Source organism: Cryptomeria japonica, chromosome 1 (genome assembly GCF_030272615.1).
Source record: "Cryptomeria japonica chromosome 1, Sugi_1.0, whole genome shotgun sequence".
NCBI classification, from domain to species: domain Eukaryota; kingdom Viridiplantae; phylum Streptophyta; class Pinopsida; order Cupressales; family Cupressaceae; genus Cryptomeria; species Cryptomeria japonica.
The window spans coordinates 152219099-152246198 of NC_081405.1; the positions used below are offsets into that span (position 1 = coordinate 152219099).

Genomic DNA, 27100 nt, shown 5'->3' on the forward strand with positions numbered 1-27100 from the left:
ACCTTATAATCAACAACATATGTTGGATATCAAAACAATCTAAACATCATGATCTCATCATTGTCTAACTCGGTAATAGTTGCCCATTGAATAACTTATTCCTCCCCTTATTCATCACATTCTTTCTATGTCTTTTACCGACATATTTATAGTCACCAAGTCATACTTCTTAAGATATGGCAACATCATACTGAATTAGAAAATCAATTTCTTTGAGATCAATGATAAAATAATAATATTAAGACAGTAAACATCCTTTAGCAGTTATATCCATAATCATCAACAACCTTCTCAATATCCTTATTGAAATGCCAACAATCTCCCTTTGTCCGTTATAATGCCAACAATGTGTGTGTGTGTGTGTGTGTGTGTATGTATGTATATATGTGTGTATATATATACATATATGTATACATATATATACATATAGATATATCTATATGTATACATATGTATATGCATATATGTATGCATGTATATGTATATGTATATGTATATGTATATATATGTACATATATGTATACATATACATATACATGCATATATATCTATATGTATATTTATGTATACATATACAAATGTATATCTATGTATATATATATATATATATATATATATATATATATATATATATATATATATATATATATATATATATATATATATATATATATATATATATATATATATATATATATATATATATATATATATATATATATATATATATATATACCCAAAAAATTTAAATAATGATCTCTTTATATTGAACTATGAATGTGGTTAACCTACCATAAACAAGGTGATATTATCTACAAGTAAATTGCAAATGGATTTAAAGTTACTCATTAATCTAAAAGAGTGAACCTTGTAGATTGATATGTGATTATGGTTAAGCTACCATAAACAAAGTGATATTGTGTACGATTACCTTATACATGGGTTTAACATTACCCACAAATTTAGAAAAATGACCCTTATAAATTGAATTGTGATTGCGATAAGGCCACCATACAAAAGGCGATAATGTCTACAACTGATAATTATTATTATTGATTGACATGTGATTATGGGAAAGCTATCATATATAAAGTGATATCATTAACAAATACCTTATACATGGGTTTAGTGTTTTCTAAGAAACCTAAAATAATTACATAGAATTATGTTTGAAAGATCTAAAGGATGGTGTCAAAATTAAATTTTCAAAAAAAAAGGTGCTCCAAACAAACATTTAGAAATATGCATTTTAGTGCAACCAAAATTAGTATAGATAAGATGATATTGTCTACAACTATCTTACACGTGGGTATAATAATGAATATGAGGCTTTCATTGTTCATAAGATTAGTGTGCAAAACTTTTAGAAAATATTGTGCACTTGCAAGTTTACCATGATGAATCATGAAATGTGATCCAAAACATTAATACAAAAAATTGCAAGTTTAAAATTATCTTTAGCATGTAGGGAGCCCCTACTATCTATGAGAGTTTCGTTTGCAGCTTTCTACTAGATAAAAGGGGATGGGGGGAGGCCAAATTCTTTAATTGACATTCTACTACAGAAAGTAAGTACATAAAGAGAGAAAGTGCAAATGGCCCACTTGTTGGTTCCCAAACCAACAGTCTCCGATTTGTAGAGGAATTGCCACTAACTCATCAACAAACTCGGAGAAGGATTTGGCCAACGAATGAGATTCAGTCATAAGACTGAGATCTCCTGCACTTTTGGCTATGTGAGACCAAGATGGGTGAACCTATGTAATGTCTAATAAATTTCAACTTCAAAATAATCAAGACACTACAATTTACAGCAAATCATCCGAATGAAAATGTACTAAGGAAGATGGTTTAACTCCTGGTTTTGGCTTTAACCTTAGTTTCTAAGCATCTATGAACTTCATTGAGGAGGGGTTTTTACACTAATATTACTCCTAATACAGAAAGGAAAGCAGAAATGAAAAGGATTTTGACAAAAGAATGATTTTGAAAATGAGAATAACACATCAACCAGTGCCTTCATTTACTGGGCAACAGAGTCTATTTGCAAAATATAGCTTTATACCCAACTACTTTGCATAGTAACCAAAGAAATCTAAGCATCAATGCATTGCATCAACACCCATCAGCTTGGTCTTCCTACAATCGTTCTTATTGATCCTGCATGTAAAATACATTACTCTTCATCTCATTAAAGCTATTTAATCTCTTCCTTGAAGAGAAGCAAGAATAAGACAAACACCAGACTTTCTAGGACAAAACATATAATCCATGATTATCTAATTTATAAGTAACACCATTACATGTGGAGACAATAGCAAGAGAAACCTTTGTTCATTGCTTACATACATGGTTACAACTATTCATAATACAAAGCATACATCAATTGAAAACAAAACTCTAACTACCATTTAACCCTGCACTGTACATAGAAGCTAAGATTTCAAAATGATGAGAAAATTACATTCACAGTCCTTAAAAATGAGAAGAAGAGAAACCTAAGTAATCTCAGAAGAAAACCCTAGAAAAACCCTAAAGGAATCCTGAGAAAATGGCTTGTCTTTGCTTTGAGATCTGCATCTCTTCTCCTTCAAAATTTGCCAAAAATTGCACCCTGTCACACCTGCTGAAAATTGTCAAAAATCTAAAAATTACCACTTTGGTTGCACTTCTCAAGTCTGAGTTTGCACCCTTGCCAAGATTTCCTCTTTTGGTCACTGTCCATCTCTGACTAAAAAAGCTCACCTTTTTCCCTCTATGCCTAAAAACTAAAAAATATGCCACTTTGGTAAAAGTCATATCTACCCTTTACCTCTGCATCCTCCTCTCTGATCAAAAATAGTAAAAACCTCTTTGACTAAAAAGCTCAGTCATTTCACCTTTATTTTTTGCACATATCATTTTGGTGAAAACACATCTCTAGGCAGATTTTGAACATTTTCAAATAATCATATTTTGCTATACCATGAAAATGTCACAATTACCCTATTTTGTCGCACCTTACCCTACTGAGACACTTTGCAAAGAAAATACCTTTTCTTTTCAAAATCCATTTTCACCCCTGAGTGTAAATTTCAACCATTTGTAGCTTATGTGAAGGAGATTACCTTGCAAATTCAACCATTTTCACAATAACTTCTCCATCTTCAAAGAAAATATCTCACTGAGCAAAATGGATTTGCCACTCCAATTTTATTTTTTCATGTCCTCCTGTGCAATAATATTTTTCTCCTTGGTCAATGTAGCATCTTTTATCCCTTTTACCACTAATTCATGTTTGCAATCAACTGAATATATAGGTAAACTTATGTTAGACAGTTCAAATAACCAAAAGACAACTAAGAGGGGGGGCGAATCAATTGTCACCAGATTACCAGAACCTTAAGAAATTTAAACTTTAATACCGGAACCCAAAAGATCAATATCGAACTACATAAACCAAATACTGAAATAGCAGATATACCAATTAAGCACAAGCAATAATCAAAGAATAAATACCATCCACATGACACCAAGATTTGTACGTGGAAAACCCAATAAAGGGAAAAACCATGGTGGGAAGCCTACCCACACTCAGATAATACTTATGTAGTAAGTATGTGACTACAAATGAGGGGCTGCACTTGCAAGAAGGCCAACGGCCTAGAGAACACTGCTCATCACAAAAAGGAGTCTCACTGACTACATAAAAATCTAGACTACAATCTAGAGGAATGAATGAACTGCAAAGATAACATCTCTTATGCTTAAGTACAGTTCCGGTTAAGCTCAATACTGGAGAACTAAATCCTCTTACATAAACCCAACTCGACCACCAATGATCAACCAAATACTCTGCTTGAATGATAATTACATTATTCGATCCTATTACATATCCATATCCCTTACACACATGATCTACAATGAGATCTTACATCATATATATACAAATCCTCGATCACAAACAATAAGGTCGGCCACCACACAATAAATCAATTACATAATTACAAAACATGTCGGCCAAAAACCAAATAAATAATATCCAACCCATAAGACATCCTGGAAACACATCGAGAAGTCCAATCCACACGTTACATTAAGTCAATCCATAACCTAGATAAACCAAGACCCAATTTAGGTCCACACACTAAAGCAATGATCCCAGTCAACTAAGTCTCGAACATGATCACCATTAGCATCCTGAATCTCCACTAGAAGCCACACCAACACCACTTATGCATAACATCAAAGATCTTCAACAATGCTCTATCGGTGAAACCCTCGTAGGAAAAACAAACCAAGCTTGCCAGCATACAGGATAGCATCCAATCACCAGATCAAAACCAACTAACTGAGCATGAATCTAAGTAGCATGAATAAGCCAATTCCATTAGCCAAACATACCAGAGCATACCAGATCATCATGATCTAATCCAACCATAAACCAAACAACCTACTGGGACCAGAAGGATACAGGTAAACAACCAAAATAGCTAGTGTTGACATCAATGGCAAAACATCAATGCAACACATAATCATTTCCTCCAAATGGCCAACAACTTCACCCAATTTTAATTTAGCACATTAATGCTTCTCTTCCTTGGGGTAAAAAGCAACATTTTAATACTATGGTATTCAGGGCATGTCTGGAATGCAGTATGCCTTGATGGCCCTGGGATTTTTAGACCAAGAACTTATCAGACTGAGTTTTAGTCCCAGGCATAATGTTCCCAATCGATGAAAAGAAAATATGCAGACAATTCTAATGAATCTCCACTTCACTTGTTGAATTTGCATTAGATCTCCCCTTATCGACATCTTTAAGATACCATGATGAGTATCCATTTAAATTTGCAGGCACAACATAAATGATACCCATATTTCTTTGCAATGCACTCCATATTTCAAAGATATCAAACATGTATTATATGATGACAGGCCACATATCATAGACCCACTGCGAAGATATAGAAATTTAACTTTTATGAAAAGTGTGTACACTGCCCAGGCAAAGAAAAAAGTACTTAAGGCTGCAAAACAAAATGTTGATTCCATTTGCAATGAAAAACACCCCCCTTCTCAATGGTATACTTTCCATCGCAACCAACACCCTTAACATCTTCACATTCTCTTTATCACTGAGGATAACATGTAGTTGCCATCAAGTTTACCTTCAAAATCCTAAGTGTTACTTATGTGGTTGCGTCTTAGCCATGCATGAGAATTTCTTCCTTATTGTACAAATATTAGACATAACATCCTCATATGATATTCCTTTCCACATTTTGTCCTTTTATCCGGGAGTTGTGGGCAAAAGAAACTCCACTGATCCATATTGTACTAGCTACTCATCATGGTGTCCCTTAATAGCTTATGATTCTTCCCTTTGAGGGATTCCTTGTCGCCAATGCACGGAGAGCAGGATACAAGACCACCTCTATAGAGCCCCTGAGGCCGGAAACACTCCCTTCATCAATAAATTAGGGTTTTCCCCCTTTCATCCTTATATTATTCTCTTAGAACAACCTAACTTATATTGGCCCCGCAACCTCATTCTGTCATCCCCTCTCACCTAGCGGGGTGGCGGGGGATCTCCTCCACGCCCCTTCCCTTCTTACACTTCTTCCCCGCATCATCTCCCTATGCACTCAAACACTCACGTAGGGTGGTAGGGTGAGGCGGTCACCCTCCCACCAGCCTGCAGCCTTCAAGCGGTGCCTTTAGACAAAGTGTGGGGTAAAGGAGGGAAGTTTTCCCCCACTGTCTCGTAAGGGACTTTATTCCCTCAGCCTTCGCGCAGGAAAAACCATCAATTTTGAGCAAAAATATTAAAAAAATTATCCCTCCAGTCAAATTGCAAATATTTTCATGGTATGGGCCCACCACAAATTACAAATGGGTACCAAGGGGAATTGAGTTGGATCACTTTCAGAGTCATGTCCACGGACTGTTGGATCTCTCCTAAGCGCATATAGCTCTGGGTGAACTGTTGGAACCAAACTATTAATTGGTAAAGGTACTGCCCTCCCTAGGGGAAAAAAGACATGGCTTTCAATAGCCTCTTGAAAACTTAAATCATTATTGAAATTATTTTAAAAATCAATCTATTTCAATTACCTCCATATCTTTTGATTTCAACACATTACTGATTAAATCATTAAGAAATGTTTTAATATATTCTGATTTTTCTTTTCCAAAACAAAATCATTTGACCCCTTTTTAATATACTCATATATAATATTATTTAAATTACTTTAATGTAAATAATATTTATTTGTTTTGGCGGATTCATCTGACCTCACTAGGTGTTGTCATTAGTTGGGCCCGGGTTGGCCTGGCTAAAAAAAAAATTGTTTCTGAAACATTGACTGGAGGCGCTATGAACTTGAGGAACTGACTGAACAATCATTAAATTTTAGATTTTGCAACTTTGAACTTTTTCTAAAAACGCATGAGTAGCCTCCAAAACAGGCTTTGAAAGCTGACCAAAACACATCATCAGACCTCGCAAGATGGCATACTGAAAGATTGTTATTCATAGAATCTAGGGCATCTAATGGATCGTCATTGTGACATCTGAGGCAAAATTTATTAACTATCAAATTTGCCTACTCAAGCTCATTTGCAACCGACCTTGTTGAACCAACCTGAGTAGCATTCAAAACCTGATTTGAAAAAATATCAAATCACCACCTCAAGAGCCGCTACTTAGCACACTAGTACATCAATATACCCTGAACATGCATGCAAGAGGGTTTGACAAGATTAGGTCACATGTGAAAATTATTAACCCTCAAAGTTGGCTTCTCTGAAAAATATGAACATTTTGCTCATGAAACTACAAAAGTGTGTTTGGAATGGGCTTCAAAAAATGATCTAATGATGAGATGAGGGGCTACAAAATTGGAAATCTAGTAGATAATCTTACAGAGAATAACGGGGTATAGTCACTTTGAAACGTAGGTCAACTAGGTGAGAAGTACAAATTTTCAAAGTGGGCTCTTGACTACTATCTGACACAGTTCGATTTGCAAAATTGAACCTTTTGCAAACAAATTTGGCTTTGAAAACATGTCAAATGGATTGATGGGGCTTTTCCACTTGGCATGGGGCTTCAAAAAATATCAGAGAAACACAAACAACTCTCTATTTGCCATGACAATCGACTGGCACAAAGATATAACTGCTCAAACAGGGCTACTCAGAAAAATAAAAACATGTGCAAATAGCAACCCTAACCTCAAGACCTCCAAAGGAGACTTCAAAAGCGCATAAAAAGTGATCTGGGGAAGCTTCAAATGGACACATGGCATCTCTATAAGGTATATAACCATCCCCCAAAGGGATTTTGCATGACAATTCTTCGATGCAAAAATATGAGCTCACCAACTGAGCTACTCAAGCCTGTTCTAAAAGGCGATTCTGAATGCAATCTACAAAATTTTGAGCCTAGGTCTTCAAAATTAGACAAAGTTTTGGAAGTCCCAACACCACCCACTGTAGGGCTTCTATCATAAGTAGTGTAAATTAGTTTGGTTTCCCAGTGTCTAAGAATAAGTGACCCACTATCTCCCACACTTTTTGATATATATATAACAAACTATTTATAAAAAAATCAACCACCGAAACTTACTAGATTGTGAGTGAAATAACTTAACTAGCAATTGCACCTTGGTGTGCAATGGGTACGTCGACCAAGTGTGGAAGGTTAATTAGAGGCAAATTGGTATATTTTTTGCATACATCTTCGTAGTACATGAGGTTAGTTGATAGGTAATTTAGTAAATAATTTTATTTGTGCAAAAAAGGTCTCAATGGAGAAGTGATAGCTTCAAATCAACTATGCATCCATTTATCAAGATCCAAAGATGGTTGAAATTAAGAAGATAATAAAGTTTCATTACCAATAGCTTCATGTTGTGTTTGTGATTGGGAGAGATAGGGATAGAAAGGGATAAATAGAAGGAAAAGAGTGAGAGAAGGAGATATAAATGGAGATGGAGATTGAGGAGAGGGAGAGATAAAGAGAGAGGAGAGATTGACAAATAGATATGAAAGAGAAAAATATATAAAGATGGGGAGAGAGGTAGAGAATGAGAGAGTGATAAAATGATATAGATGTAGAGATAGGGAGTGGCATATGGAGAGGTAGAGATAGGGAGAGATATATCTAGAGATAGTGTGATAGAGATAGAGTGTTAGATAGAAGAATAAACATGGAGAGATAGAGAGACAAAGAAATATAGGCATAAAGATCTAGAGAGAGAGAGAGAGCTTAAAATATATTAAGGGAGAGGAAGAGGTAGGGAAGGAGAGATATAGATAGAGGGCAATAGAGAGAGATAAAGAGAAGCAAGGAAAGAGATGGAGAGATAGGGAGAAAGATAGATATATATAGATAGAGAAAGATACTAATAGAAAGGAGATATGGACAGGTGTGGGAGGAGATCAAGAGAGAGAAAAATAGATAAAGATATATAGGAGAGATGGTGAAAGATGAAGTAAATAAGAGAATGATTATTAGATAGACATGGATAGAGGGAGTGATATAGATGGAGGTAGATAAGGAGATATAGAGAGGGATAGGGAGAGAGATATGGAGATAGAAGTATAGAGATATGAATAGAAAGAGATAGAAAGAGGAGTGAGAGGGAGATAGAGTAATAGAGAGACAAAGATATAGAGCATGAAAGATGGAGTAAGAAAGAGATAGAGATAATGAGATATAAAATAAAGTTACAAAAATAATATAATTTATATTTTTAGCTATTGGAATAGATCTTCTAGAAGGCAGACATATTTAAAGCAACAAATTTAATTTGCTTTCCCTAGAATTTGTAAGTGATGTCTTTCTGGCATAGAAAATGCACATTTGAATATTGAACACCCTCAAGCATCATTGATGATGACGAATGTTGGAGATTGTATTCATCGTCTTGCAAGTCTTTTTAAAGAGTTTGTGGATAGAATTGTAGATGGAGAAAGATGGAGATATGGAGAGTTTTAGAGGGAGAGAGAAAAGAGAGAATAGATAGACATGGAAGAGATAAATATATAGGTAGACATGACGAGGGAGAGGAGAAGATAGTTAGAGATATAGATGGCGAGATATATATATATATATATAGAGAGAGAGAGAGAGAGAGAGAGAGAGAGAGATCTTCAAAGGTATGTAGGGATAAGTGATATCTTCAAATCAACTATGAATCCACTTATAGGAATTTAAATATGACTGAAACAAAAACTTTGAAATAGGAACATAATCAAGTTCCATTACCAAATATAGGCACATGTTATGTTTACAATAGGGAAGGAGAGAGAGGGAGAAGAGAATAGTGAAAGAGAATGAGAAGTGAAAGAAGATGGAGGTGGAAGTGGATATGAAAAAGAAGGATATTTTTGAGGAGGAGATTAAATTATAATTAATAAAAATAAGGTTATAATTTAAGAAAACTTATTTGACAAGCCAAGCAATCAGCTTATAGAGATATTATCTAATTATCTATGTGAGCTTTGGCACATTATTAAGTTACTATTTTTAAATAAAACCGTCTTCTTCTTCTTTTTTTTCGATAAAAGGCCGAGGCCAAGAAATTTTATTAATCAATTTGAAATTTTACAATTCTCCACTCGTGCGGGCGCCGGTAGGAAAGAGTGGAGGCAAGAAAACCTCTAGCCTTGCCCGGGACCATAGTCCAACAAATAACAATTTCAGATTTAATACTTCATCACCCCGGGCCAAGGGCGTTTTTATTTTCCCTACCCTTACAAGCCCAAAAAGTACAGATTTTAATAATCAGATAATTACTTTCCACAACTTCTAGTGGTTTGGTGCTGAAGATGATCTTTGGTTGTCAATAGTGTCCCCTAAATTGCCCGAGATGTGTCCGTTTGGCCTGCATTGTTAATTTCTCAAACACTTGGCAGATTTGTTAGTATCATCGAATCTATTATACCAAGTAAAAATTTATCTATAATGCTAGACAATTATCACAATACCATTTCCTGTGAAACTTATCATTTAAGCAACAGAATTGAGTATCTAATGTCCAATTATGTTTAGGCCCGAGCATGATTGTCTAATGACCAAAGCATCTCCAGTTTACCAACTCTTGTTTATGCTCTTGGATGTTGTCCTTAATAACAGATAAGATCCAGGCTGCAATAACAAGAGTAAGTAGATGAGATCCAGTCATACTGGCCTCCCCATTTCCTGTAAATTTATAGCAGAGAGGATGGTTGAATGAATGATTATTCAAATTTGCATGTTAACCACATAAAGTCCTCCGTCTCAAGACATGACAGGGGGATGTCCCAATATAGAAAAATTTCAACAAATGGCACAAAAGTGCTACAGCCATTATCTATTATTCTTAATAAATCAAAATTACCCATTCTGAAATGATCACCACCAGTATGAATGAATACCAATAAATGCATGCATCCAGATGTCTACAAATATCTAGAGTATCTATTCAGATTGCTAGGTATTCAAACCAAAATGCTAGTATATTTCTATATAAATAGATATTCCTTCATACTCATTAAGTCGCAGTGCTTTTTACAATTAATATCCAACTAATTTAGTGTCTTGTATGTCTTTTCAGATTCATAGTACTTGGCTCTCTATACTCTAGTTTCTGTAAACTAAAGATTAACCCAGTTCTACTTAGAGATATTATCTACTATGTCTCAATTTTTACCAAGTTTTTAGTTACAACATTATCAAATGCAAAAATTCTTTCTAATTTACTTTTCAAAAAAGCTCACAAGCACACCCTAAAAACTGAGCCAAATCATTCCGACGTAGAGGACGAGGAAGAAGCATTCTCATCTTCTAGAACCAGGCCCTCTGCTTTGAGAAAGTCCTCAAACCAAGTGGGTTTTGGAGGGTGTCACACATGAAATAAGTAGAGCAGAAAGTTGACATTTATGTTTATTACCTCAAGCCTATCTTCAGAGAAAGGCACACCATCTGTGGATATGATAGGGAAACGAGGAACCGGTCTGTTATTTCGAATGAGAATATCACAATTCCGTGGTCGAGGGATAGTCCATTCATTGTCAATATTGACTAAGACCCGCTTCAGATCACCCAAGATAGACGCCATGAAGACCTCTCTACACAGAGCACTTGTATCTTCACGATTTTTGGTAGAGCTAACAGCCACAGTGAGAAACATGGCGGCCACATCCATGTTAGCCCTAGTTCTATCTGAGTTTGAGAGAAAATCCGGACCCAGGATATTCTCAACCGCATCAATCACTAAGGTGTGGGGAAGTCACATGTTGCGCTTGAGGCGTTCTCTAGTAATGGTCCCTTCAAAGGCCATTTGCCTTTTAGTGTTGCAAAGTTTAATCGGGGTATCCATCCTCTGTTTATCCTCAATTCCAGAGCAATGAATTATTACAGAACTTCTTCTATTAATTCTGGAGCTTAATTAATATCCCAGTGAGTTAATGATGTGAAAGAGCTAAATTTGTTTATTCTTTCTAAAAAACATGCCTGTCTTAACCCACTTTGGATGGGTCTTATTGGATACGAAATGGCACATGTCCTTGAATGATGCATCATCAGTGTTAAAATCGTGTTGAGGAGCCCTAATTGATTTTGGCGGATGATTAAGGGAGTACGCCTCACACCAAAGCCCTGACATATCATAATTATCAGGATATCGTGGGGATCATGCCAGCTATGATGAAGTGCTTCTATCTGTAGGTTTATTAATTGCTTTGTTTTAGATATGAGCACCACCGCCCACGAAGTTAGTGATTGGCCACTGTTTTAAGCTTTAAGGACATATAAGCCTCTGGAGATTTATTTCCAGTCTGTGTTTTAATATGAACTCGAGATAGGCTAAATCTCTGGTCACAATGATTATTCGAAATGACAACATGTATCTCATGTCATTTTAATTATTGATAATCCAAGTTAACTTTTTGTTAATTATTAAGATCTAATTCATATTTTAAAAAGTCACTTGATGCCATTTTCTCCTTTAATGGAAATTGTAAATAATAAGATCAATGCTTCAGAATTAATAAATTCTACAAGAGAGTGAGCTAGGTTATAAGGGTATAAGACCGTATATATATAAATGCATATATATGGATATGCAAGTATATATCAATATATGTATTCCATATGTATATAAATATATATATATATCTCTCTCTATATATATATATTTATGTGTATATATAGGTATATACAAAGATATATAAGAAGACAAAGATATATAGATATATAAGAAGATAAAGATATATATATAATAAAACCGTCTTCTTAATAGTATTGTCATGCTGCAATTTAATAATCTCTCTTTTGCGGACTGTATACTTCATTATGTATTTAAACACTTTTATTTGCATACATATTTTTTTATTTTTTTTATTGCAAAGAACTGGGACATTAGATAAGAGAATTACCTTGTAAACAAAAAGGTGCACCAGCCGGGAATCGAACCCGGGTCTGTACCGTGGCAGGGTACTATTCTACCACTAGACCACTGGTGCCAATGATTTCGATAGTCTTAAACAAATTATAATATCTTTTTACTTACATTACACTGATTTTCAAGCTTTCCCTTCCAAAAGAATGTTAGAAACTAATATAACAGAATCTCCCCCATATTATCATGGAGTCGTTGTAGTATAGTGGTGAGTATTCCCGCCTGTCACGCGGGTGACCCGGGTTCGATCCCCGGCAACCGCGACATTTTTATCTTTTTCCGTTCTGTTAAGTTTGAGAATTATGCAGGTGAAGAAATTGACAAAATAGATGAGTTGATCACAAGTTACAAAAGCTATTTTTGGTATCTTAGATATTTAAATAAAAAAAATCTCATATAATTTATAACCCCTTATCATGTTTCTCCTTCACTTTCATAATTTAAAGAATAAAAAAAAATGTATAATTTCAGAGATACTTCAACTTAATGATGAAGTCTTTTATTTTTTTAATCTTCTCCTTTTGTGAGCTATGTTGTTGAAGTACCAGCATCATTCTCCTCTTTAACCAAATCTTAGAGAAGAAATTGCTGTTAAAGTACTTGTATAATTCATTCTTTGAACTTCAAAGAACGTCATAGATAACTACCACTTTTAAAATTAATAATAATTATCATTTTCAAGTGTGTGGATTCATCCAATTTCTATGCATGTTTAAATTATCACCTTTCAAAGGAGATCAAAAGTAGCACATCATAGTCCACAGAATGGAAGAAAAGTAAGTATATACCATACATATATATATGAGGATAAAGAAGTTTCTAAAATAGTTGTTTAGCAACAGAGCTTTCTTACAAGATTTGTTCAAAGAGAAGTTTTAAAATATAGAGGAATTCAATATCGAATTAAAGCTATCTTAATCTGTTGTTGGTTTTGCTTGGAAAGAAGATAGAGACTTTTTTCCTCGATCATGACCCTTGTGTGATAGATAGTGATTGCTTGTATATGTAGAAATGATGCCCAAATTTTGACATTTGTCATGTTGCATCTTTGATTCCCATACCTAGTTCAAGTTGTACAACCTACTAAAGGAACATCGGTCATTGGAAGGGCTCTCACAAATAGGTAATTGGATTGGTTTTTCCTATTAGGAGATGAAGAGGTACTTGGTGGTGACTCTGGGATATATTTCTACATTTACATTCTCCTATAAAACAAACCCAAAGAATATAATTTTGAAACCCAAGATGGCTCATGGAAGTGGAGGAGGTTGAAGGAAAGCTTTGCTCACTCTACAAAAATCCCTCCCACACCAATTTGGATTGTAAAGAAAACAATGAGAAAAGATGGATTTGAAAATGGGTAGAGAAGGTTATGCCACTAGTCCCTCCATAGATGTATTACCATCTCCTTTGTCATGAACTCTGATCAAATCTAGTCATAAGTGTTGTGTCATAACTCATGGGTCTTAAAGTTCTAACCTTAATGTCATATGTAAGAAAATTTATTTACTTTGATCTTGAAGCGCTAAGGTATATGAAATATTTTGATTCCTGTAGGAATCAAAGCATGAAGATGAAGACACATTTGGCATAATAGATGAAAGATGTCTAAGGCAATTGGTGTCTAAGAGCTTGAAGATAAAATTTACCTCAAGGAAGAAGAAGGCAAAAAAAACTAAGAAGAAGAAAAGAGAAGGGAATGCTATGTTAAGAGGCTGATCATCCATTAATCAATATTTTCTAAGATCTAAGAGATGAAAGACCCCTTTGAGAACAATCAAGATTACCATATAGAATGTTAGGGGTTTAAATGCCCCTAAAAAGTGGTGCTTGATCAAGTGTCGAATTGAGACTCTACAAGTTGATATCAAGATGTTGCAAGAAACAAGACTATGTTTGGAAGATGCAAAGTCTTTTGTCATTTACTACAAGGGTTGGGAAGGTTCCTTTGTTAATTCTATTGTTGTAGTTGGATGAATTAGGATCAAGTGGTCCTCACAATGGATGAAGGTGGGTGTTCTTTTCTAGACTTAAAATTGAATGGATGTTAATATCCACAATATTCGCATTAAATTGGGTTTTACTTTGTTGAATGTATAAGGGCTTAAAAATAGATGAAAAAATTTGGATTTGGAACCAAATAACTCTTTTATTTGTTATCAATGCAATCCTTTCAAGAATAATAAAAAAATGGGTTGTCAAGAGTTAATGAATCCCAAATTGAATTCTATAATTTCATAATAGATGTTGAACTTTTGGACATTATCTTGAAGAATAAAGAGTACTCTTGGACTAATAGAATAATTAGATCCACCAATATCATTGAAAAACTAGATAGATCCATACATAATGTCAATTGGATCCACTCTCAACATATACCTCTCCTTAATCATTCTAGTATCTAGCTTGAATCATTTTTTAATTATATTAATCATTATGGAAGAGCATTCCCCACTTAAATACTTGCTCAAGCTTGAAACAATTTCCTATAAATGCAATTTTCTTCCCATTTTAATAAAAATTGGTGATCCCCAACAAACATTCAAAAAGGTTGTAAGATGTTTAGTATTGCAAAGAAATTGGACTTCATAAATGTATTGTTTAAAAGAGAGGATATTTCCTCTTCCTATATTTTTTAAGAAAAAGCAAGGATTGAAAATTATTTAGATTTTGAATCAAAAGTATTGGCAAAAATTATGTTTTAAGATTAGTATTTTTAAAGGAAAGTGATTTACCAAAATAGTATGAAGATAGTTTCAAAAGGAAAAATATCTATTTTGGAAGGATATCCATTGGAAATAAAAATTGAGGGAGATTTAGCTTGAGGTAAGTAATAACAACACGAAGTACTTTCATAATGTCGTCACAAAGTTTGAATATCCCATAGCAGAATTGATTTTGTCCACTCAATTGAAGGAACTATCCTTACCAAATTAGAAAAAAATAGGATGGAGGTCATTTCTTTTTCAAGTTCACTTGCTTTCTAGCCTTGATGCTTTGAATCTATGGAATCGAGAAAAGTTAGTTAGATAGCATTCCAAGATTTTTCATCGAGCATCATAATAAGACTATAATGACTCACATTTCTAAGGAAGAGGTGGAATTGGCATGGTTTCAACTCAAATGGTTTTCCTACATGATTTTACCAAACATGGTAGGGTATTGTGGGTTAGTATTCATAGAAAGTGGTCGAGGATTCCAAAGCTTCTAAGAAGATAGTGAAATACATTAATACCACCACATTGTTTTGATCCCCTAGAAGTTATGTGTACACTCTTTTCTTATTTTTACCAAAGTATCCCTTTGATATACTTTCTACCAAATGACTTCTAAAGTGATTGTTAGCGTGCTCAAATCCATCATCCCTAGGATAATATCAAATTAAAAAAAGTGAATTTACTTGTAGAAGGATGACCATATATGAAACCATGATCTCACATGAAACGATCTACTTTATTATTTCCACTAAGAGTGTGTGGCTATAGAGTTAAGACATTAGAAAATCTTATAACATAGTGAGTTGACACTTCTAAAAAATTTGGGTAAGTTTGGATTCAATAAGAACCAAATAGAGTAGGTATTTAGATGCATCTCTATGCCCAATATTTTATTTCCTTATTAAGTGGACTCCATGTGGTGTATTTGATGCTACTAGGGTTTGTGACAAGGTAATCCAGTTTCACATTTCCTCTTTTTTTGTCAAAGACTTGGAACAAAGCTATCAACATTTCTATGGACCGTAGTACTTGGTATAAATGATTAGTTTGCACATGGAATAGCAACTTTGACACACCAATAATTTGTGGATGATATGATTTATTATAGTGAGTTATGAATTAAGCAAGCTACCTATGTTGCGAACTCTAGTTAGATCATAAATAAAACATCTTTTTCTTAAACATTGGAAAAGTATTGTAAAGATAGATAGTAACTCCATTATGCTCCAATATTGGAATGATCCCTAGCAAGTACCTTAGGGTTTCTTATTTAAAGGGACCATCAAAACAAACCTTTGGGAAGAGATAATCAATTTTTGCAAATCCAAGTCTAATTCTTCGAAACGCAAGGGGTTATCTTTCACTAGGAAGATGCTAATGATAAAATTGATTATTTAATGCATTCGTATATACATTGTATCATGCACTCAATTAACCAAGAATGCAAGTAGTAAAATATAGGGGATGGTGAAGATTTTTTGTGGAATGGTTCAAATAACATCAAAATAATTCCACTAGTTGGTTGGCACATGACATGTAAAGGAAAGTTAAGTGATGTTGTCGATAATCAATCTATTAGAAAAATGACACTACTTTGTAGGCCAAGTTGATTTGGTATATGTATGAGAATCTAGAAGCTAGGTGGAGTTAGATTCTATAGATAAAATACTTTGATTTTTGAAAACCTTCTTTGGTTTTGTCCTCTATAAACAGAGCAAGTGGATTGCATATTTAGAATTTTATGATAAAATATGAAGAGCTCATTACGTCTAGCACTTATCTAGGGTAATCAATAATGGAAGGATTAACAATTTCAAGATGACTTTTTTGAATGAATACCCTCCTTTGATGAACACTATGGATTAGATTAGTTGTAAGGAGATTTTTGTAAGTGCATGGGGGGTCAAAGTGATTGACTATATGGAGATAGTAATGAAGCCTTTTGGCTATGAGGGGGATTGGAAAAAATTTAATGATATAAATATCACGAGCACACAAAAGTATAACCTACTTGAGGAACCTAACGAGTGAATATTCCTCATCTCCACTAATGAGGATTGATTAATATCCACTAGTAATAAATTAGGTATCTACTTAGTGGAGTTAGGTTATGAACTCCTCAACTTGATTAAGAATGAAAAAAATGGCTAACACATCCTTGTTGAAGTTTATTTTGTCTACTTGGGTATGGACTTCCTATGTATTTCTCCACAAAGAATTATCATGCATGACAAACTATGGAAATATGGAATGAAAGGTCCTTCATAGTGCATCTTATGCAAACGAACTAAGAAATCTATGGATTATTTACTTTTAAACTAGAAAATTGTAGATGAGTGTTGGTGTTGGCTCTATGAATGCCACAATAATTTTAATCTACTCCATAATTATCTCATTTTGTTTTAATGCTAACTAAGAATGAAGTGACAATCCTTTTGGACTATTTTGTGGCTAGCCATACTATTCATGGTAATATGGAACATTTGGTAAGAGTACATAGAAGAATGTTTAATGGGAAAGAAGTTAGGGTCAAGGATGTCATCAAGAAGACTGGAGTTGGAATTAGTGAACTAATAATAGCCAAGTTAAAAGATATGTTAATTGATTATCTGACTCCATGAGTTGTAGTGCTCCTAGAAGTTAATTGGTCTCAAGTGGGCTTTAATTTCTAGCATGCCATATTAAAATCACATCATTTGTCTCAATAATAATCACACTCAATATAATTAAAATTTATAAATGGAGAAAAAAATCACATCATTTGCCTTAATAATAATCCATGAACCTACATTTGAGATTTTTGAAGGAACATGGATGGACCATTGAGAGGGCGTGTCAATCAATGGAACTTTAAAATTTGAATTTAAACTATGAACGCACTAAATTCAAAGAGAATGAATATAAAAATGAAACACTAAATACATATGCGCACTAAATGTACACATAACACAATGTGTACGAGGAAAACCCACGGTGGGGAAAACCTCAATGAGAAAAGTTGATAGAGGCTACTACTCTAATGCAGCCTCACAAGTAAAAGTTTGATTAAAAATTTATGTGCACCAACCCAAAGGAGCACCAACCCCTAGCTTTATGAGCACCTACTCAAAGGAGCACCTATCCCTATTCTGAGCACCCACTCAGATGAAATACAATGTGTAAATATTCAATTACAATTAAGCACCTTGTTACAAATGAAATTTCATCTCATTAATATTTAGTTGCTTGCTCACATTATGTTATGCCTGCTTTGTTGTTGTGTTATGTTGACGCTCTAATTTCTTTCCTCTACAGCCGTCTTCAACTCTCTAGCTTGTTGATGCCTTGAGTTGTATCTTTTCTTCACTTATTTGCTTAGCTATCCCTCATGCTCTCTGATGCACTCTATTATCTTCTTTTGGATACCTTCTTCGCTTCCTTGTTCTATCTTTTTCACCTCTTTGTTGTACCTTTCTCACCTTCTTTTCTATGCCTTTTTAGTCCTCTATTTTTCTACTCTCTACTTTGGCTTTCAGCTACCTCTTATCTCCTCTTCACATCTAATCATTCTGCATGCAATCTCCTCTGGTGTTATGTCTTCTTTAGAATTGTGTTATGCTAACACATGAGTTTATTCCTTTTCAACACCTCTTCAACTCTCAACTTTGTTAACACTTTTATCTATATATTTTCTTCACCTTCTTTCTTTGCAACCTCGCATGCACTCATTAGCACTCTATGATCTTCTTTTGGATACCTTCTTCACTTCTTTGTTTCTGCCTTCTTCACGTCTTCACCATACCTTCTTTACTTTCTTTTCTCTACCAATATTATGCTCAAAAATCTGAGTTCACACTTCTACATTGATCTCTTCAATCTTATGCTTTATGACTTGTTTTGTGTTTCTGCTACTCGCACCAAACCAATTTCTTAGCCTCTCGTTTTCTATGCTAACTATTTGCAACACCTTTTACCTAATCTTTAATGGGAGTGCTTTTGGTAATCCTTCTTGGGCCTCTATTATTATACTATTTTCTTTGATTCTCATTTGTTTCTCATCTCCTCTTTTCCCCCTTAATTATTCAGCATGCAGTCTCCTGTAGTGTTATGCCTACTATGCTCCATGTTATGTGCACGTGCTAAAGCTAATTCTCTGCACATGTTTTTTCTTCATTGTTCTCTGCTTTTGTTTCTCACCTTTCCTTCACCACTTTGCATGCCTACCACACCTCATTAACTCCAATCTCCAACTTCTACTTCACTCACATCACTTAGAGGTCATCTACGTACTCAAAACAATCTTCCCTCCAAAAAGATTAAAAAATAATCTTCTTGAGACCCTAAATGATCAATCTTGCCTCTTCTTCAGACTAACAGAAGTACATATTAAATAAGAGCTTCCTTCTTTACTTAGCCAATTCTGCTATTTGGTTTGACCTGGTACACAATCCCCATACTAGGAATGATCGATCAGCTACAACTCTATTTACATTTACTCCATTTTTTATCTTTTGGTCAGACTGGAAATCTTCTTTGATACATATGCTTCTTTCAAATTCAAAGACTAGTCATCAAAGGTTTTTTATTGTCCACCTAACCCTCATATCTCACTCGGTGGCATAATGGATGGTGGGACCCATCAGTATACCCCTATGCATACAAAAGGTCTGCGTGTAGAAGTAATCCACGTTGGATTCTCAGGCGGAGTGCGGAGCTGGCATTTTCAGCAATCGAACTAACACTGAGTGTTATACTATCCCTGTAACAGTGTGTGATTAATGCACTATGTTATGATATAGCAACACTTTTTTGAACTCTTCACTGTTTTCCCAATGCCTTCACCACTCTATGGCATGTGTCTTCTTTTTGAATTGCAAGTCCCAGTAACAAACTCCATGCTTGTCTTCTCTATATTCTCTATGGCCTTTGACTAAATGCCTTTGCTGACTCTATGCTAGTTCAACTTGTACACATACAAAAATCTGCTCAACTCTATCAACATGAGACAACACCATCTCGACCAAGCTAATCTTCATTCTAGGATACTCATCATTGTTGCATCTTTGTCTAGTGCATCTTCTCAACTGTTCACATCAATAACAATCTAATGCCAACACTTCTAAAATAGTGGAACTCACTCAATCTTGTCGGCATACAACAATATTTATATTTTACTATGTTATCTTTATGTATCAACCAAAAAAATCTACAAGCTATAGAGTTTCCTTCATTGCGTGGATATATTGTAGATTTACACTAATCGATGATGGATGTTGTATATTTCCAGTTTGCACTCTATTTTTTACTTTAACTCTTCATGTGATATGATTCTCTTAATAGATGTTGCACCATCATGCTCCCATTTTCTATGCTCAACCTTAGATAAATTCTATATATTTGAACATAACTCCTCTACTACTAAAATAACCATAGAACATCTAAAACCAACCTTTTGGTGATGGGGCGAGCATAATCAAAATAATAACTAAAAAAATTCTTACATCCATTTTGATGAGTCAGATAGATGCATAGACCATCCCCTAATTATTCATCACTAACTACTCCACTTTCTTCATCACTTGACAACTTTTTTCTTTTTGAGTATAATGATCACAATGGATTTGATTCACACATTTGTGCATAGTATTTTTCTTTTGGGCCCACATTTCTATTGAGGATATTAGACCTTTAGTTGACTATCATAGACAATAGTTTTAGTCTTTGATTCATGCACTTTTAAATGATCCTCAAATTTCTTTAGCTATTGTGGGTATTCCAAAATGGGATGACCCAATAGACAAGGAGTATTCCTTTTTTTAAAGAATCACACATGAGATTTTGTACCTCTTTCCAAAGAAATAAAAAAAAATTGGTGCAAGTGGGTGTACAACCCCAAATGTGTATTTTTTTGTCTCAACACAATGACACAAATAATAATCTTTTCCTTATTCATTGGTTTCATCCATAATAATTGCATAAACATGCCCTATATTGGATTGTGCCTTAATAATATTAATTCGATAAATAATACAAAAACACTATATAAAAATATAAACTATTGATTTTATTAAATAATTTATCAATAATATCTAGTTGAACTAAGTCTAAAATATAGGTGTATTCAATTGATGATTCCAACTCCATGAGTTGTACTTCTTGTACAAGTTGATACATCTAAAGTGGGTTTGAAGTTATAGCACACCATTCATTAACCTATTATTTTGAATCACTCATTAAAAGTAAAAATTTTAAATTGATACAAAATCACATCATCTGCCTCATAAGATTAATCCTTGGACCTACATTTGAGCTTCTAAAATAGTGGAACTCACTTGATCTTATCAACGTACAATAATCTTAATATTTTACAATGTTAGTTTTACATATCAACCAAAAAAAGCTACAAACTATAGAGTTTCCTTCATTACTTGGATCCATTGTAGAATCACACCAATCGATGATGGAAACTGCATCTTTCAACTTTTCACTATCTTTGTACGTCAACTCTTCTTGTGTTGTGATTCTTTTAATACATGTTGCACCATCATGATCTCTTTGTATATGCTCAACCTTAGATAAATTTAATATATGTTGAACATAACTCCTTATTTATTCTACTCAAAAAATATAACATCCATGAGTTATTAAATTATGATTCACAATTATCTAGACCGTATGATATGCTAACCAAAGGTGATGTTCCTACTACTAAAATTTCCATAGAATATCTAAAACCAACCTTGTATGAACTCTATAGAATATGTGTGATCATCAGCTACCATAAAAATCTCCCTCAAAGTATTTATATCTTCCTCTTGTTAGGGTTTAGGTACAATCAACCTCCTTTAATTATTTCGTCCCCTGTTGTTATTTGTAATTTACCCATAAGAGGTGAAACCATTTAAACAATGGTAGTGAAATAACTCATGTGAAGGCAAAGTTATAGTTATCGTTTGTCCTCTAGGAAAAGGACAAAATAGCTAGGTGTCTCCTTTCGAATATCCTATTTTGAGGTGCTTGGACACTTGTCAGGATTTTTAAGTACATGTATGACAATTATGAGAGTCATCATGAGTCCCTATGACAATATTTATGACAAAAGACTGCTATCTTGGTCTATAGGCAACCATATTGGCTAGATTCCTAGAGACAATTGTAATAAGCATTTGTAAGTGGCTCTATTAGGAGGTTGGCAGGGGATTTTTCTAGATGTTTTTTTGCATGTTGTTTTTTGATACCATGGTGGTATTCACTTCCAAGAGTTTCTATAAGTTTGGGCCTTGAGCTAGTGTTCTTCATCAAGTTTTGTTCGGTGTGTAAGTAACAAGGTGTTGTTGGATTTTACAGAGGTTTAGAAAGAACTGTATTGTTATTGTAATCTCTCATTAGATTAGTAATATAATCTCCTCTCTTTCTATGGTGGATTTTTTTCCTAAAAGGGTTTCTCCACGTATATTTGGTGTTGCATATGTTATTGTTTTCTCTTTCTATTCTTGATTTTGCAATCACATACATTAAGGGTTAATTTTTTAATTCAATTTTGCAATTACATTTGGTTTAAGTTCATATTGAAATCTTTTTTTACCTTGTTTTACAACACATCTATACTATCAAGTGCACAAACTAATGTTATACGTATAAATATAGCAACCTAGGTGGAGATTGAGCCTCATTTTGTAGTTGTAATGCATAATACTTTGTAAATTCTACAATTGAAATGATGGTATATAAAGAAATACAAATTTGCATAATGTGAATCGTAATTCAAACCATCGAGTTCTATGTGTATGTCATGCATATCTATACACTATATTCTTTAAAAAATAGACATAAATTGATATGCAAGTACTTTTTCACTCACCACTTGACACTTTTTTTGTTTCTTTACCATAATTTAGAATGTGTGCTAATGACTTATATTGTCAAAAGCCTACTCGTTCAATTTTAATTTTATTTTCATTCTCCTTGTGTACACAATCTCTCAAATGTTGTAAACCACTACAACTATCACATGTTTCATTCAAACATATTTTCTTGTAAAATAATTGTCCATCTACTCTTTTATATAAAATATCATTGAAACGAAACATTTTAACAATATAGGTGGAGCTTCTACCATACAATTCAAAATCTCATTAGTATGCAAATATATACATATATGTCAAAAATTATCATAGTGATTAGATAATTCAACGTGGATATAACAAGCGTGTGTGTGAGAGAGAGAGTGATTTATTTTGACATAAAAGAGCTTTTACACTTCAATATCCCTTTGACTAATTTTTCTTTTAGGACACATTTCTACAAATTTAGAAAAAAAAGGTGTTTAGGTCATATCTAAAAGATCCTTTGGATGTGACTCACAATTGTTTACAACAATCTGTTTTTCACATCTCTTTGATTAGGTGCTACTCATGTTATTGTTATAGAATTTTTTATTACGAATTTGAACACTTTAACTATAACTTATCTTTTCATGGGAGTCTACAATAAAATACCCATACTACATTGTGATTTAGGTCCTCAACTCTTTCATGCCTTCCAATGGCTTTCATTAGTATTTTTTACTTATTTTTAGTGTTTGACAATTTATTTTCCTTATTAGATGAGATTTGTTTATTTTACTACTTACTATAATTTATGTAATTACATATTATGTAACATTACAATATTTGGTATGTGAGGTTGAACCCACTCTTTCATATGCATTGATTTTATTTTACAATATATTTTTCACTATTAGTTATTTGATGTTCTTAGGCCATGTATCTTCATTACGAGTCTAAACTTAATATTTCTTTTCATTTCAACAAACAATTTATATCTTTATGTTTAATTTATATCTTAATTTAAAATATTTTTAATATTCTATTAACATTTCTTCTACAAGCACATTTAGGAACCTTATCAACCACTAATTTTAATATGTTTCAAAATCAATTTCAGTTAAACACAAGTTTTTTATAGAAAATTCTAGGTTTTCTCAATAACAAACTTACTTCATTACATAAATTTATTTAATTTCATAAATTTGGTTCATATTTAATATTTGACATATTTATTGTGCTTTTGATTAGTTGATTAGTTGATGGAACGTCATCATATATTAATTCAATTGGTGTTTGAGGAAATTGATGAATTTTATATTAAGATGGCAAAGAGAACATGCCTTCAACTCCAAGATCCAATCTCTTAAATTCATTATGTTTTTTCTTTCATTGCCTTTGTTTCATTGAATTCTTCTCGTTTATGCCTTAAATAGATGCATCATGATCTAATTGAATTGGAAAACTTGATGTCTTCATCTATTAAAATCACATTATTATTTTCATGCTATTGTCTCATTCATTCTCTTTTTTCACATTCTCATCTTCATGCTCTTTCAGTCTTGGAGTCTTTGGTCATTTCATTAGCATGATATTGAATTATATGTGTCACAAATTTGTGTGTAATTGCGATGATGAGTAAGACGTGGATATTCAACTCTAAATAACACATAGATATTAATACAATCATGCTATAATAAAGAATAAAACCATTTTTCAAGAGATTTATTGCACAATGAAAACCACCAACACATCACCATAAGATCACAATGAACAAAAATAAAGATGCATATGAATCATATAAAGACATTCTCTTTTATAGACAAAATTTATTTGTGATATAAGTATGTTAGGTACCATGCAATAGTCATTTTAGGAAAACTAGATACTTGGATAGAATTGGGGTGAGATTCCAAAAAAATTCTTGGATGATGAGATGAGGTATGGTACTAGTGATACTACAATCAATATTGGTTGTGTTATGGGTGGGATAAAATGGTGGAAGGGGTTTAAAATCATTCTATTGTCCATTACATAGCTTGAGAAATTATTTGATAACAAGATATTATGAACATTTGCATATCATATTGTCAAAGTTATTGGTGTTTAGGAAATAGAATTTGATAAAGGATGTTACTAACAAACAAACTAAGGTCTAATTATTGTTGTAGGTATTGAACCAATTTTGAGCATAATATTTTAATATTTTGAGAATAAAAACATAAATAAAAAATAATTTTGTGATTTCCTTTAGGAATTTGACAGAGTGATCTCCAAGGTTGTCATTATTATCATAATAGACCTAAAATTTATTCATACTAGGTATCTCTACATTTTCATGAACTTCACTTTCATTATTAATTATGAATGCATAGAACATATTAGGGAATGGCTGAAATATGGTTGATAGGGTTAATTTTGCAAAGGTTTTGATTGATACATTAGATGGATAGGGCTAGCTAGGTTGAAAATTGAGATATGATATAAAGAAAGATTTTATTGGTGAATATGGTAGACTGGGTATAAGGGAAGGATAGATAAGGAAGAGATAGGAATAGGGTAATAGGATGAACTATGATGATGTGATAGGATATGTGTCCGAAGAGATAATGGAAAATAAAGACAATTATGATTGGGTGATGAAATTGGATTAGGAGAGGAAAATGGATCATATGATTAGCTAGGAGGAAATAATGAGTTAGAGTGTGACAGGGAAATTATAATAGGACAAGATTAAGAGGGTATCATGGGCATATAGTGAATGAAGAGGTGATAATGATATGAGACTAAAATAGGATAATGTAACAAGAGCAAGAGGATATAATGAAACATAAGGTGAAATAAAAGAGGGTATTTAGGAATAGGAATAAAAGGGGATAATGGAACGCACAATAGACTAGTAGAGATTAATGTGATGGGTCAACATGGAATAATATAATATAGGGTAAAATATTTGGGGTTAATGGTTGGGATTAGGATGGAATAATATAACCTAGGGTGAGTTATGAGGTGTCTAGGGTCTGAATATAGGACATGAAGTGGGCATTTTAGGTGTGTGGTAGTGATGGAGAAGAGATTCAATCAATAATGAGTAGAAGGAAAGGTTTCTTATAAGGATATAGGTATATGATGAAATGTGGAGGGAGGTGGTATCAATTAGAAGGGATAATTGGACAAGACCAAGAGGGATAATAAAGCGTAGGCTAGAATAAGAGAGGGTACAATGAGATGAGCATAGAAGGGGAGAATGGAACATAGAATGGACTAATAGAGATTAGTTAGATGAGCTATAAGGGGATCATAAAGCATAGGCTAAACTATTAGAGGTTAGTGGGATGGGAATATTAAGAGGGAATAAAGGAACATACAGTAAATTAGGAGAAGATAATGGGACAATACCAAGAGGGGATAACAGAAGATATGGTAAAATTAGAGAGGGTAATGGAATGGGAATAAAAGTGGATAATAGAACACACGATGGACTAGTAGAGATTAATAAAATGAGCTAGGATGGGATAATGAAACACATGGTGAACTATTAGAGGTTAGTGGAATGGTTTTATGAGGGAATAATATAATATAGGATGAATTAGGAAATGTCTAGAGTATAAGGTGTGTAATAGTAATGGAGTTTAGAGAGCTAGTCAATAAAGAGCAAAAGGAAATTGTCTTTTAAGGGTATGCACATATGATGAAATGTGGAGGGAAGTGGTATAATATAGAAGAAGGTGTGAGAGGGTGGTCTATATGATATAAAATAGATAAAATATGTATGATTGTAAGAAAGGAATAATGAGGTGGACATCAAATGGTTAATATATTTAAGATCTCATCTAAATAAATATGCTATCCTCTAATAGATATAGAAAAGAAGACATCATGGACATCATGGTAGATTCCTCGAAATATGAGTAATCCAAATTACATGTCCTATACACTTTGTCTTTGTTTAAAGTATATGTTGAGTGAGGATACAAGTGATAAGTTCTGGGATATTGGAGGTAAGAGTTAACTTTGTCGAAGGGATGAGGTATCCTAAAAATGAGCATGAAAGAAACTATGTGGTAGATGATTTTCCACTATGATCTAACAACACATATATGCATGTTTGAGTGGGAAGTGATCTATTTACATGGATATAATAGAT

General features: G+C 33.4%; 2 non-coding genes across 2 annotated transcripts; one reads left to right on the plus strand and one right to left on the minus strand.

The window, feature by feature from the left end:
* Positions 1 to 12424: 12424 nt before the first annotated feature.
* On the minus strand, positions 12425 to 12495 carry TRNAG-GCC (transfer RNA glycine (anticodon GCC)). The gene has a single exon. It is a non-coding gene; the product is annotated as a tRNA-Gly (tRNA).
* Positions 12496 to 12622: 127 nt separating this feature from the next.
* TRNAD-GUC (transfer RNA aspartic acid (anticodon GUC)) lies at positions 12623 to 12694 on the plus strand. The gene has a single exon. It is a non-coding gene; the product is annotated as a tRNA-Asp (tRNA).
* Positions 12695 to 27100: the final 14406 nt, after the last annotated feature.